Below are 12,552 nucleotides of genomic sequence, written 5' to 3' on the forward strand. Positions count from 1 at the left end.
GGCTCTCATTATTCTTGTAAAGATCTAGTACCCATGTCAGGCAGCTCATAACTAACTGCCTGTAATGCCAGCTCCAGGGGTCCCACACCTCAGACTTCAAGGGCACCTGAAGTCACATGCATATACCCACATACACATAGTTAAAAATAATAAAAATCTTAAAGCCCTTGGACTTAGGTAGTCTCTTAGGATACTTCTGGATGGATTTATATGTATTCTATACTTTCACTGTGATCTTACTGCTGTGCTTTTGTGTATGGACGTGTTAGTCTTAGATCAAGTCTGAGACTGGAAACCATGTACAAATCCTGATATGTGTAGTGACCCCTTCTGCTAATGCCCTGCTGGGAAGGCAGGGAAGACAGCATACTTGGGGCTCCCTGGCTGTCAGTCTGGCCCAGTTGTTGAGTTGTGAGTCAGCCAGAGACTTTTTTCAAAGGAGGTGAATGTTATCCAAGAATGTCCTCCCCAACCCTCTCATACTTCTCATACACACATGTGCACCTGTACACATACACATACACATACACACTTGTTAGAAAGACACTCTCCGGGGCTGAAGAGATGGCTCTGCTCTTCCAGAGGTCCTGAGTTCAATTCCCAGCAACCACATGGTGGCTTAGAACCATCTGTGTAATGAGATCTGATGCCCTCTTCTGGCATATAGACAGAACACTGTATACATAATAAATAAATAAATAAATAAATAAATAAATAAATAAATAAATAAATAAATAAATAAATCTTTTTTTTAAAAAAAGACACTCTCTGGGGCTGAAGAGATGGCTCAGTGCTTAAGAGCACTGACTGCTCTTCCAGAGGATCTGGGTTCAATTCCCAGCACCCACATGGCAGCTCCCAGCTGTTTGTAACTCCAGTTCCAGGGGACTTGACACCTTCAACATAGATATACAGACAGAACACCAATGAACATAAAATAAAAATAAATAAAAAGAAAGACACTCCTCATGATAGTAAAGGTTTATTATTAATGTATTATTTTGTGTGTGTGCATGATACATCAGCTTTCATTTTTAGGGACCCCTGGCTGGCCTTGAACTAGCTGAGGGTGACTTGGATCTCCTGATTCTACTGCTACCAATGCACAGGTGTTGGTATACTAAACATAGCTAAGCTCTTCTATTTAAAACTTAAAAAAGAAGATAGTTGGTGATTTTTAATTACATTTCATACCCGTGCGTGTGGTCAAGTAGGATACTTAAATGCCCTGTGCTCCTTTGGAAGAATTGTAAAAGGAGACCTACACTAGTTCCATAAGGTTTCTAATCCAACAAACAGGCTCTGACATCATTTAACCAACTCTCTCAAAGACCCCACCTCTTAATATTATTACCTTGGTTATTAAGTTTCAGCATGAATGCCTGGGGGGGGGGCACAGACATTGAAACTAGCAGTAGGAATTGTATTGAAGATCTGGGTATTATAGTTCTCAAAATGCTTTACCTAGGCCATTGTTTGATCCCCACCATAGCTTAAGCCGTGGGTGGTGGTTTAGACCTATAATCCCAGCACTCTGTCAGAATGATTAGAAGTTTGAGGCCAATTTGTGTTAGGACCGTGTCTCAAAAACAACAAAAAATATGTGTAATATATTGAGTAGACTGACATTATGCCTTGTGTAAATGTTAAGATGACCAGTGGGGTTCACTGAGATTTCCTAGCTCCTTCTAATTCAGTGCTATTTGGAATCAAACATGTTTTTATCTAAAATAATTGTTTCCATCCTTCTTAATCTTAATGTATCTAAATTGTAGCAGCACTAAATATCTATTAGTTAATATGTTGCAATTAGAGAAATATGGCTTATTGTTTACCTTTTTAACTACAGTTTTAAATGTGTCTTTAGTATATGTCCTGTAGAAGAGTACAGCAACTGTCTTTTTTAAATGACTCATTTACTTTATTTTATGTGCATTGACAGGTGTTTTGCCTGCATGTGTATCTGTGTCATTGTGTCAGGATCCCTGGGAACTGGAATTACAGACAGTTACAAGATGCTATGTGGGTACTGGGAGTCCTGGAAGAACAGCCAGTGCTAGTGCTGTTAACCACTGAGCCATCTCTCCAGCCCAAATGTCTCTTTTTAATTAATTAATCATTTTTGTTTGTTTTTTGTTTTTTATTTTTTATTATTTTATTTTACTTTATTTATTTATTTTTGGTTTTTCAAGACAGGGTTTCTCTGTGTAGCTTTGTGCCTTTCCTGGATCTCTCTCTGTAGACCAGGCTGGCCTTGAACTCACAAAGATCCGCCTGCCTCTGCCTCCCGAGTGCTGGGATTAAAGGCATGTGCCACCACCGCCCGGCCTTGTTTTTTATTTTTTGAGACCAAGTCTCACTGTGTAACCTTGGCTGTCCTGGAACTTCCTATTCAGACCAGTCTGGCCTTGAGTTCATAGCCCTATCTTTACTTCTCTAGTGCTGGGATTAAAGACATCAATTACTTTTTTTATTTTGAGATAGTTTTTTACTCAGTAGGCCAGGCTGGTCAGGTACTCACTTTGTAACTGCAGATTGGCTTTGGACTTCTTTGTCAATCTTCCTTTCTCATCTTCCTGAGTACTAGGATTATAAGTATGAGCCATCATACCTGGTTTATTTAATTGTTTTTGTTACAGTTTTATATATTTATTGTGTGTATGTGTGATGCGTGTATGTAGGCAAGCATGCCACTGCACTTGTCTGGAGGTCAGAGGACCACTTTGGAGTCTGTTTTCCCCTTCCACCTGTACATGGGTTCTAGGGATTGAACTCAGGTCCTCACTTTCAAAGTAAATGCTTTATGTGCTGAGCCATTTTACTAGCCCCTGGTTTACTTTATTTTTTTTTAAATGACTTATTTATTTTTATTTTATGTGCATTGGTATTTTGCCTGTGTGTGTGTGTGTGTGTGTGTGTGTGTGTGTGTGTGTGTGTGTGTGTGTGTGTGTGAAGGTGTTGGAAGTTACAGATGGTGTGGCTCTGGCTGACCTTGAACTCACAGAGATCCACTTTCAGCCTTCCAAGTGCTGGCATTAAAGGAGTGGGTCACAAATGCTCACCTTTATTTGGAATCATTTAAAAACATTTTATAAAATTGTATGTATGTTTGCATGTATGTGTCTGCACATGCCACAACACACATGCAGGTTTGAGGTTAGAGGGCAACTTGCCTGAAGTCAGTTCTCTTTTCATCATTTGGGTCCCAGGGATTAAAGTTGATTGTCAGCCTTGGTTATTGAGGTTGACAGGCAAGCATTTGGATGGCCCAGTTTTCTGGGATCATTCTAGTCTACAATATGCCTAGAATTTTGTTAGATGTGAGTGTGTGTGTGTGTGTGTGTGTGTGTGTGTGTGTGTGTGTGTGTGTGTGTGTAATCCTGGGTATGGGAGAAAATAGAAAAATGAAATTTAATGGACCAGCATATATGCATGTGATAAAATAAACAGATTGAAATTAACAAGGGGTTAGAGAGACGCCTCAGTTAAGAGCACCTGTTTAGTTCCAGCCCCACATGCATACTCACAGTCATCTGTAACTCTAGTGTCAGGGCAGCACTGATGCACTTTTCTGACCTGTCACACATGGTGCAGATACATACATGTAGAAAAATACTTATACGTGTAAAATAAATATTTAAAAAATTGGCATCTGGAGAGCTGGCCCAGCAGCTAAGAGCACTTTTTCTTCATGCAGAGGGCTCTGTTTGACTCTTGGTACCCAATGTTGGCTCACAATCATCCATAACTCTAGTTCCAACATGATTAGATGCCCTCCTCCTCTGACATCTACAGGTAACACACACACACACACACACACACACACACACACACACATGGTTATTTGAGCAAACACTCAAAGACATAAAAAATAAACAAGTCTAGGCTGGGCATGGTGGTACATGCCTTTAATCCCAGCACTGGGGAGGAAGAGGCAGTCAGTCAGTCTACAGAGCGAGTTCCAGGGCAGTCAAGACCCCACAGAGGAACCCTGCCTCGAAAAACCAGGAAAATAAACAAACAAAAAATCAAACAATGAATAAGTCTAAGTAAAAAAATAAGAGAAAAAGGAAAACTCTACTTATTAAACAGTGTACTTCCTTGGGAGAATTGTGTTGTTCATTCACTTGATCCTAACATAACTTGGTGTAACCATATTATGTAATAAGTAGACCAGTCACAATTGCAGTGGGATTTGAAATTCCTTCTGTTGTCAGTGCCTTTTATATCAGTCTATCAATGACCAGAAAGAAATAATGCTGTCCAATTTTCACACTTAGTCCACATCATGGAATTTGTTATAGGGATTTATAGTTTTCTTAGAATCCTCTGTGAAATTTGTTTTGTTTTGTTTTTTGTTTTTTGAGACAAGGTTTCTCTGTGTCGCTTTGGAGCCTTTCCTGGAACTCACTCTGTAGACCAAGTTGGTCTGGAACTCACAGAGATGAGTGCCTCTTCCTCCCCAGCACTGGGATTAAAGGCATGTGACACCACCGCCCGGCTCCTCCGTAAATTTTTTAAAAGTATTTTATGGGTGTACAAATGTTTTGCCTGCATGTGCGTACTTTCATCATATGCATGCCTGGTGCTTGAAGAAATTGGAAGAGATCTTTGAATTCTTTAGAACTAGAGTTACGGGTGCCTGTGAGCTACCATGGTGGTGCTTGGAGTTGATCCCAGCTCCTCTGAAGAGAACAAGTACTCCTGACCCTTGAGTTGGCTCTCCAGCCTTCAGCATGGATTTTGAGAGCTTGCTTGGAGGTTCTAGCAGGGGAGTGCAGCTCCGCATATATATGCCCTTGACCAAAGACAGGTCCTCCTATTCAGGGAAGGTCCTGTCCTCTTTACCTGTGCTCATAGCTTCAGGAGGGAAGCTGGAACATGGAACATGGAGGAAGGAAGGAAGGGGACACCTGCCTAGCCAGCCAGGTCAGCAGAATCTACTCTGGTGCCATGAATTTTGAAAAGATTGTTTGCATTTCAGGCCTGATAAGATTTTGAGGATATGCCAAAATATAAATTACTCTGTTAGGTAACTTTGGCAGACCTTTTCAGGGAAATTTTATGAGAGTTAGGTCTCAGCTGGGTGTGGTGCCCTTTAATCCCAGCACTCCAGGAGCCATAGGTGGGTGGATCTTTAAGTTCAAGGCCACCATGGTCTACAGAGTGAGGGCTACAGACAATAAACAAACAAAAATGAAGAAAACAACAAAAAAGGTCCCTGTGTGGTCTGGTTACTCCCCTTACAAATATATTAAAAAAAGATTAAAAACAAATACAAAAAGATTAAAAAAATTTATGTTCCTTTATGTATGTATGACCGTATTGCCTGCATTCATTTGCAGCGCACATGTGCCTGTTAGGTCCCCAAAATTGGGGCTACAATTGGCTGTGAGCCACCATGTGGGTGCTGAGAATCAAACCTGGGTCCTCTGCAAGATCAACAAGTGCTTTTAACGTTGAGCCATCTCTCCAGCTCCCGGAAGATACAGTTTTTATTACCAAGGCTAATGTGTCTGTTTTTCTGTGGTGCTGAGGATTGAAATGATGAAAACATGAAGTGATGGTCTTGCACATGTTGAGTAGATAAGCAGATAACCTTTTGAAACAAAGGTAGGGTTGCAGGATGTTTATAAACAACTTTTTGAAACAAAGACATGATTGTCATTTCTGGAACAGGCAGTGCAGAACCATTTGTAGTTAAGGTTACAGCCCAATCCTTAAAAAACAGACGTTTAATCATAGACAGGATGAACCTAGGAGGCTGTCAGGCAACATGCAAGGATCAGTCTCACAAAACAAATGCCCTTATTCCTAACAGAACTCTAATAGAGAGCTTAGCAATTCTGTTTTTTGATGTAAAGAATGTGGCTGGAGGTGGTGGCGCACGCCTTTGATCTCAGCACTGGGAGGCAGAGCCAGGCAGAATTCTGTGAGTTTGAGGCCAGCCTGGTCTACAAAGTGGGATCCAGAACAGGCACCAAAACTACACAGAGGAAAAAAAAAGATACATGTGTGCGTGGAGGGTGCATTGTATATGTACAGGCTACAGGAAAGCAGAAATCAGAACAGGATTGTAGGGCTAGGGTGTCTTCCTCTATTGCTCTCTGCCCTCTGACCCTGGACACGGTCTTTCACTGAACCAGAAGAGCTGGTCTTTTCAGTTAGGCTGGCTTGCCTGGAAGCTCTGGTGAGCTGCCTGTTTTCAACCTGAATAATGTCATGCCTGGCTTTTTATGGGGGTGCTGGGGAGTCAATCCCAGGTCTTTGTTTCCAGAGCAGGCATTATTCTGACCCATTGAGCCATCTCGCCCTTCCACCTGTCTTTTGATTCTATGAAGTGAAATGCAATGTTTCTTAAAGAGCAAATAATGCATCTTCAATCACACACAGAGCTTGGGAGGGAAAAGCAATTGGTTCAAGGCCAGCCTGTTCTACATAATGCCTTCTAGGCCAGCCAGGGATACACAGTGAGACTCAAGAAGAGACAAGACAACTCAGTGTGAGTTATACTGACCGGATGGAATACTGGAATACAAAAGGGATAGTAGTTTAAAAACAAAGAAATAAGAGGAATAAAGTATAAAATGTGGACTTTCATCAATAAAACACATATGTTGTACTAATGTAAGATATTAATAGAAAGAAACTAGTTTGTCATTTTTCTATAAATCTGAAACTTAAAAAAGCCTATTAAAGATCATTTTGATCATTGTTATGCTTTATACTCTTCTGACACCAATAGAAGAGCTCTCAAGGATGAGTTTGGTTGGGAATATATAGCTCAGTGGTACAATACTTTGCTGCTTTACATGTCTTAAGGCCCAGGGCTTGATACCCAGCACTGCTATTTTTTTTTTTTTTAACGTATATAGGGTGGGTGTGGAGAGATGGTTTAGCTGCTAAGAGCACTGGCTGCTCTTCAGAGGGTGTGGGTTTAACTCCAGGCACCCATATGGCAGCTCACAACTGTCTGTAATTCCATTTCCAGGGGATCTGACATCCCCTTCTAGATAGAACACCCTTACACATAAAATTAAATGAATACATTAAGAAAAAGAAATACTAAGGAGCCTATTGGACAGCAGCTATCACCAGAACATTGTGTATTTACATTGGATCCCAGTTTTTGACACTGATTTTTAATTTGTTTGCCTGTCGGGACTCAAAGCCCTAACTTGTGGAGCTTCTGTTGAGTGCACTTTCTCATTTTGCTAATTATCAGACCTCAAAATGATAACAACCTCTTATAATTAGAAACATTTAAAGGATATTCTAATATATTAAATATGGATGCTAATAATTGTTCTACAAAGGAAATTCTTTTGGCATTTAAGAAGGATCTTAGACATTCTTGGAAAGTTACTCTCACATGGGTTAATTTTTGTTTTTTAACTAACTATTGTAGTTAAATGTGATTTAAGTGGTTGTTGCTAAGTTAATGCTGGGACTAAGAAAAATGTTTACCTGCTTCTCAGCCCTCTCTAAGGATTTTCAGTCTTCAGCTTCTTCCTTAATTGCTTTCCCAAGGAGCACATCTCTGAGTGCTAAGGAAAGTACCTGAGCCTTTTAATGATACAATTCTTGTAATTTTTGTTTTGAAAGTTAAAAATTTTAAAAAGTTTAAAAGCAAAGGAAATTAAAATAAATCCCAGAAGGAAATTTATATAGGACTGCTTTATAGACTGCTTTGAATTTTTGTTTTGTTTTTTTGAGACAGAGTAGTATTTTGTATCCCTGCTGGGCCTATTACTATGTACAGTCCAGGCTGGTCTCAAACTCACAAGCAATCCTCTTGCCTCACCCTCCCAAATGCTGGGATTACAGATATGGAGCCATACCATGCCTGACTTACTATAATTATACTTATGATGACAGTCTTGTTATTCTGTAAGAGTGACTTGTGATCTACATTATTGATAGGGGATAAAAAAATTTACTGTTTTGGTTAAATTACCTACACTTTGCCAAGTATGTCTTAGTTCTCTGTGATATAGTTGAGTATCCAGATAGTATGTAATTTTAACTTTTAGGCCAGGTGTGATAATGCATGCTTGTCATAATCCCAGCAGAGGCATGAGTAGTTAGGACAGCTTGGTTTGCATGTATAGAGTTTCCTTTTTATGATTTATTACACACACACACACACACACACACACACACACACACACACACACAGACACAGAGAAAGAGACAGAGACAGAGACAAAGAGGAGAGAGAGAGATTTCTGTATTTTTTTTTTTTTGATTTTTGTATTTTTTCACTTTTAATTTATTTATTTTTGGACCAGGCTGGCCTTGAACTCACAGAGATCCTTCTGCTTCTGCCTCCCGAGTGCTGGGATCAAAGGCATGTGTCACCATCACCTGACTCTTTTCACTTTTAAATATATTTTTACTTATCACTGTTGCGTGTAAGTTAAAAGGACAACGTTTGGAGTCTTTAATTAAAAATTGTATGGGCTGGAGAGACGGCTCAGTGGGTTAGAGCAGGCTCCTCTTCCAGAGGACCCGGATTCAATTCCTATCTCCCACATGGCATCTCCTAACTGCCTGTGACTCCAGTTTCAGGGGATCTGACACCTTCACACACACACACACAGGCAAAACACCAATGCACATGAAATAAAAATGAATTATTGTAAAAATGTGTGTGGGGCCCTGTGTACAGTGTGTGTTGGGCTGACAGGAGCCCAAAGGAGGGCGTCAGACCCCTGGAGCTGGAGTTACAGGTGATTGATTGTGAGCTGCCCTGTGGTGGGTGCTAGGAATTGAACTCATGCACTTTGCAAGAGCAGCAAGTGCTTCTAACCACTGGGCCGTCTCTCCAGCCCTTAGTTCTCTTTCTGCCGTGGATTCTAAGGCTCTCTCTCAGGTTGCCAGGCTTGTGCTATGAGCACTTTACTAGCTGAACCATCTTGCCAGCCTGTGACTTGTTTATAACTTTCCCACCTTCTCATTTAAAACAACTACACAAGGCCAGACCTCTCTGTGACAATATCCAAATATTTGTAATTTTGATTATGTATGTATGTATGTATGTATGTATGTATGTATGTATTAGATAAGGTTTCTCTATGTAGCCCTGGCTATCCTGAAACAACTCACTATGTAGACCAGCATGGATGGCCTTGAACTCACAGAGGTCCACCATGCCCCAGCCACCATGCCCCAGCCACTCAGGATTCCCAGGCCAGTGCTGTACCACTGAACTATATGCCCAGCCCAAAAGTTCATTTCTGAAAACCAATAGCCTTTGTAAAGTATGCAAAGCTTTGGACTAGTCTTCTTTTTACTTTGGTAATGGGGCATTAAGAAGCAATGTGAGGCTGGGCGATGGTGGTGCACGCCTTTAATCCCGGCACTTGGGAGGCAGAGGCAGGCGGATCTTTGTGAGTTCGAGGCCAGCCTGGTGTACAGAGCAAGATCCAGGAAAAGGCGCAAAGCAACACAGAGAAACTCTCTCAAAAACAAAAACAAAACCAAACAAACAAATAAAAAACGAAGCAATGTAATTTCTTTCCTCTGATCTTGTTCTGTATAATTTAGCATATTGATTTCTTCAGATATTGATCTAAACATTAATCTTTGATTCTAATGAGTATTTTTTTTTTTTGGTCCTCTCAGACAGGCTACTGCTGTGTAGTTCAGTCAGGCTTAGAACACCTTGCCTCTCACGCAGCCTTCTAAGAGCTGGCGTACAGGTGTGCTGGCACACCTCCTATAGAATATTTTATGTGTGTTTATGACATGGTCTTATCCCGGGGTGGCTGAAGATGACCTTGAACTTCTGATCCTCTTGTTTGTACTTTCCAAGTGCTGGGATTACAGACAGGTGTGCATCTCCATGGCTGTTTTATGTGTGTGTGCAGTGTGTGCATGGACTTGCTCATGTGCTGTGTGCTTGCTGGTGCAGGCTTGTCAGGAGACAAGTTGGCACTGGGATGACTTCTAGGATTTGCTTGTCCCTGACCCTCATCACTGTGCCTAACTAGGTTTAGGGATCTGAACTCATTCCTGCACAGTGAACACTTGACCCACTGAACTACTTCCCACTCCTCAAGCCCAGTTTTTATTTTATTTTTTTTAATATATATATATATATATATATATATATATATATATATATATATATATTTAATTTTAAATGCCGAATGTCATTTATTGAAGGAGGGAGGAGGTCTTAAATACAGGCTTACAGCACAATGGGAGAACCCCGGAGTCAAGCCCAGTTTTTATGTCATGCTGTAGATTGAATCCGTGTGTGTGTGTGTGTGTGTGTGTGTGTGTGTGTGTGTGTGTGTGTGTGTACGTACTTAAATGTACATATATACACTATGGTAGGTGTGATGGTTAGTCTTGTCAACCTGATAAAGTAATCTGTGAGATAGGACTCTAGACATGGGGTGAGGGTTATCTTAGATTAATTGATGTGAGAAGACCCATCCTAATTGTGGACAAGACCATTCCCTGGGGAAATCTGGGACTGTATAAAGTGGGGACAGTGAACTGAGGACTAGAATGCACGCCTTGATTCATTGCTCTGCTTGCTGACCGGATGTGGTGTGACCAGATGATCCAAGCGACATGGACTATACTCTTGAATTGTGAGCCAGAATGAACCAAAGTTTTGTGTGTGTGTGGTGTGTGTGTGTGTGTGTGTGTGTGTGTGTGTGTGTGTGTGTGTGTGTAGGGGTGGGAGGGAGGGAGGGCCTCTGCATGTGGAGACCAGAAAAGGGCTTTCGATCTCCCGCTGGAGTTACAGGTGTACAGGGATCCCAGTTTGTCATGTTGGTGCTGGGACCCAAACTTTAATTCTGTGGTTGTGCTGCTCGCTCTGAACTGCCCAGTCATCTCTCCAGCCCCACTTGAGTTGCTTTTGTCCGAATATTTTCTCACACACACACACACACACAGGGAGATAAGCTAGACAGGAGCAAACGCCTTCCCAGCTGAGCCACACCCCAACTTTAATACATTTCTGAGTATGAAACTGGATTAAAGGCTATGAATTTCCATCTGACAGCATTTGTCTTTATTTCCCATGTTAAAATATGTAATATAAAACTTGTCATTGTAACCATCAAGTGTATGAGTATAAATTATTAGCGCTGAATAAATAAATACAGTGTTAGGCATCCATAATCACTATCTGTCATTAGATCTTTCATTATCCCAGCTGAACCCTTATTGTAGATATTTAAGTTATTTTCCAGTTTCTTCAATATTTAGGTAACAATTTAAACATAATTTGGATTTTTTGTTTGTTTGTTGTTGTTTTTGAGACAGTTTCTCTGTGTGCAGCCTTGGCTGTCCTGGAACTCACTCTGTAGACCAGGCTGACCTTGAACTCACAGAGATCCACCTGCCCCTGCCTTCTAAGTGCTGGGATTAACATAACTTTTTTTTTTTTTTTTTTTTTGGTTTTTCGAGACAGGGTTTCTCTGTGTAGCTTTGCGCCTTTCCTAGATCTCGCTTTGTAGACCAGGCTAACATAACTTTTTAATAGTACTAAATTCAGCACCTTGCCCAGGTTAGGCAAACATTCTACCACTGAGCCACACCCTCCCTCTGCTTTTTATTTTTGACACTGTTCGGGACTAAATAATTTTCTTACCTGTTATTTCCTCATCATCATAGTAGTTCCTTGATGGTAGGAAGATTCTCCAAAGAATAGATACCTATATTCGTAGACATTAAGAATAGCTTTAGGGGTTGGGGATTTAGCTCAGTGGTAGAGTGCTTGCCTAGCAAGGCAAGGCCCTGGGTTCGGTCCTCAACCCTGAAATTAAAAAATTAAAAAAAGAAAAAGAATAGCTTTAAAGATAAGTGTCAGTGCTGGGGATGTCTTTCTGTATGCTGTGAATGTGTTGCTCTGATTTGGTTGATAAATAAAACGCTGATTGGCCAGTAGCCAGGCAGGAGGTATAGTATGGGCTGGATAAGCAGAAAGGAGGATTCTGGGAACAGGAAGGATGAGTCAGGAGTCACCAGCCAGATACAGGAAGCAAGATGTGAAGGCAGAACTGAGAAAAGGTACCAAGCCACGTGGCTAAACATAAATAAGAATTATGGGTTAACTTAAGTGTAAGAGCTAGTCAGTGGTAGGCCTGAGCTAATGGTTTTAATTAATATGAGCCTCTGTGTGTTTACTTGGGTCCAAGCAGCTGCAGGACTGGCAGGTGAGAGAGATTTGTCCTGACCACGGGCCAGGTGAGACACAGGAAAACCTCAGCTACATGTCAGTTCTCCTTTTCTTCTATGGAAGAATTGATCCTGATATATTTTTTTTTTACACAAGAATATCCTTGTAGCCCAGGACTTGAATTTAACTATATAACTGGGGGTGATTTGAACATCTGATTCTCTTTTGCCTCTGTCTGAATGCAGAGATTCCAGGGGTGTACTGCCACACCTGGTTTGTGGGATGCTAGGGATCAAACCTAGGGCTTCAGGCATGCTATCAAATGAACTTCATTCTTACCTTCAAGTGTGTGTGTGTGTATGCACGTACACAGGTGTATTTGTGCATCTGTGCTCATGTGGGCAAGT

At 41.0% G+C, this 12,552-nt stretch overlaps 1 protein-coding gene across 3 annotated transcripts in view; it reads left to right on the forward strand.

The window, feature by feature from the left end:
* The window catches only part of Kdm5b (lysine demethylase 5B), a 74,684-nt gene that overhangs the window by 12,905 nt on the left and 49,227 nt on the right, over positions 1-12,552 (forward strand). The gene's annotated exons all lie outside the window — the stretch shown is intronic.

Source organism: Peromyscus maniculatus, chromosome 11, assembly GCF_049852395.1.
Source record: "Peromyscus maniculatus bairdii isolate BWxNUB_F1_BW_parent chromosome 11, HU_Pman_BW_mat_3.1, whole genome shotgun sequence".
Taxonomy (NCBI): domain Eukaryota; kingdom Metazoa; phylum Chordata; class Mammalia; order Rodentia; family Cricetidae; genus Peromyscus; species Peromyscus maniculatus.